Source organism: Piliocolobus tephrosceles, chromosome 14, assembly GCF_002776525.5.
Source record: "Piliocolobus tephrosceles isolate RC106 chromosome 14, ASM277652v3, whole genome shotgun sequence".
Taxonomy (NCBI): domain Eukaryota; kingdom Metazoa; phylum Chordata; class Mammalia; order Primates; family Cercopithecidae; genus Piliocolobus; species Piliocolobus tephrosceles.
In genome coordinates this window covers 16,668,139-16,671,226 of record NC_045447.1, presented here as the reverse complement: position 1 = coordinate 16,671,226, position 3,088 = coordinate 16,668,139, and positions in this window count along the sequence as shown.

Sequence of the window (3,088 nt, the reverse complement as noted above, 5' to 3'; positions counted from 1 at the left end):
CCAGGAAGAAGGCACATCTTGTACAAGGACAGGGGAATCCAGGAGAGTCCGTCATGTTTGGGGTGCACAGTTTAGTCTGGTTAGGAGAATGCCTAGTGGGACTGATCTGTAGAAGGCATCATAAACCTGGCTTATCCTATTGGTCTAGGTATTTGGAAGTATCTTAACTCCTTACTTAGATTTTATCTCAATTTCTCTCACTTCGGGGCTTTGTTCTTTGTTCAACGTTCCCCTTAAACCCCTTACGCAGCTTATTAAACACTGGCCACTCAGCTCTGGGGAAATCACCTATGTCACCGTGTCCCGTTCCCAGCCTGGTTCCCATCCTCTGGCATCTTGAAGCTGCTGAGTCTTCCCTTTATCATGGCACATCACAGTGCACAGGGCTCCTGCCTCATCATCTTTATACTCTCCATGCTTCACATATGGCAAATGCCATCTGTTTCAGGAATGAGTAACCTTCCTTCTGATGAGGTCACTCACCAGAAAGCTTCTCAAATGGGATAGACCTGTTTTCAGAAAAGGAATACATAATTTATTTTTTTAAGGCAAAATTTTAAAATTATACTTCCAGTTTACATAAGTCACAGGGTATGTAAAAATTAAATGTCATTCAGCATAATCAGTAATCCTAGCCAAGTAAGGCTGCATGCAGAGGAAAAAAGATACAGACCTGCGTACTGAGATAAATTTCGACAGATCTGTTTTTTTGGGGTTTTTGTTTTTTTCTTTTTAACCGGTGATTCAAAAGACCTCTCTAGAGACCACAAAGAAGAGCCTGCTTGAGAATGAAACTAACCCAGAGGAAAACACAATCAAGAAATAGACAGATTCCTAATCATATCATTGAACACCTGGACTTTTCAATTACATGAACCAATACATGTTCTATTGTAAGGGTGTTGGAATAGGGTTTTTGTTACTTGAGCTGGGAATCCTGACAAATCTGCTTACATAGCTGGGGCTACAAGTCTGATGCTTAAGTTCTTATGGCCTTAGTTTCCTCACGGAGACAATGAGAGGATTTAGCCCACATTGATAGCCTTCAGCAGTACAGTGATGCCACTAGGGCTGGCATAGCCAGTTCTCTATCCCAAAAGATGTATAAGGGGTCAGAGACACTAAGAAACAATATTCAGTGTACATCATTCTGACATCTGTTGCTTTTATTCTCTGCATTAATACCAGAATTTTGACTCTACAGTGGTTTAGAAAACACATTTCCAGTCATGGAATATGGTTTGGAGTAGGGCTCAGCAAATTTTTCCTGTAAAGGAACTGATAGTATATATTTTAGGTTTTGTAGGCCACAGTCTTCATTGTAACTACTCAACTCTTCTATTACATGGGGAAAACAGCCACATGTAAATGCTTAGGCATGGCTGTGTTCTAATATTACTTTACATACCCTGAGATATGAATTTCATGTCATTTTCATGTCACAATATAGTGTGTATATATACATGTAACTTTTTTTCTCAACCACTTGAAAATGAAAAAAAACAAAACAACATTCTTAAATTGTAGGCATACAAAATGAGGTGGCAGAGGCGTTTGCTGAAAACTGGACTAGATGTTTGCAGGTCTGGGTTCTACCTAAAGCTCCCCCATTAACCATGTGACCCTGGCCAAATCGCTTTGTCTCTCTGGGTTCCCATTTGTCCCATTTGGACAATGAGGGGGCTATATGAGATGGTCTCTTTAGGCCCTTCGGCTCTCAAATACCAGAATTCTTGTAGTTCATTCAACAAATATTTATTGAGCATGTATGATGTACAGCCATCGTTTTAAATGCTGAGGGTATAGCAGTGATATAGAGGTCCTGCTTACATGAAACTTACATTCCAATAAAAAGAGACAAAAAAAATTTAGATATAATGTTGGTTAGGGGTAAGTGCTTTTGAGAAAATGGTGAAGAAAGGATTGGAGAGTGACAGGGTCGTAATTTTAAAAGGGAGGCCAGGGACTGCCTCTTGATCATTAACATTTGAGCAGAGATGAGTCAGGTGAGGGAGTGGGCTCTGCGGCTATCTGGAGAAAGAGCATTCTAAGCTAGGGCAACAGCCAATGTAAATGCCTTCAAGTAGAAGCTCCCTTGTATTCAAAGAATAGCAAGAAGGCCAGTGTGGCTGGAGTACAGTGGGCAAGGGAAGAACAGCAGGCTATTGGGTCAGACATGTAGTGAGGGACATGTCATTAGGGCCTTACAGGTCTTTGAATTTTGGTGATGGAAAGCCACCAAGAAGAGAATCACATTTTTAAAATAACTGTTTAAAAATCGCTTTGGCTACTGTGTGGAAAATGGACCCTAAAGAATCAATAGCAAAGGCAGGGAGATAATTAGGAAGGTATTGTAGTAGTCCAGGGAAGAGATGATGGCGGCTTTAACAAAAATGTGATAGTGGCTTTAACAAAAATGGTGGTGGTGTTGGAGGTGGTGGGATGGCTGGATTCAAGACGCATTTGGAAGGCAGAGTTGATAGGATTTGTTGAAAGACTAGATAAGAGCTGGAGAGAAAAAGAGAAAACAAGGATAAACATGCTGGGACTAAATCATATTTTAGGAATAAATGATTACATATAGGAAATCTTTAACATTTAGTTTATAAAGCAAGAATTACCCTATTCTTTTATATAGTAGTATAAAAGAATCACAGATATATTTGTTGATTCAGGAAACTGTGCATAAGAGACAGAGCTACAGAATACCTGGTTTCATACCACTTGTGCTAATGATTTTTGACATGCTTTGTTTTTGTTTTTGTTTGAGATGGTGTCTCACTCTGTCGCCCAGGCTGGAGTGCAACGGCACAATCTTGGCTCACTGGAACCTCTGCCTCCTGGGTTCAAGCGATTCTTGTGCCTCAGCGGACATGCTTTGAAAAATCTTTCCTCATGTGATACTCCTCCCCAGTACTGAGATATATAGAAAACCAACTGGCTAGGATTACATTTTGCATTTGATAAAATAGGAATTGAGATGAAGAAAATAGTTCATATCTCTCTCCGCAACATTTCCTTCAATTCTTCACTCTTGTATATAAACCCAAATTATAAGTGACACAATTTTAGCAAACCAAAATAATTA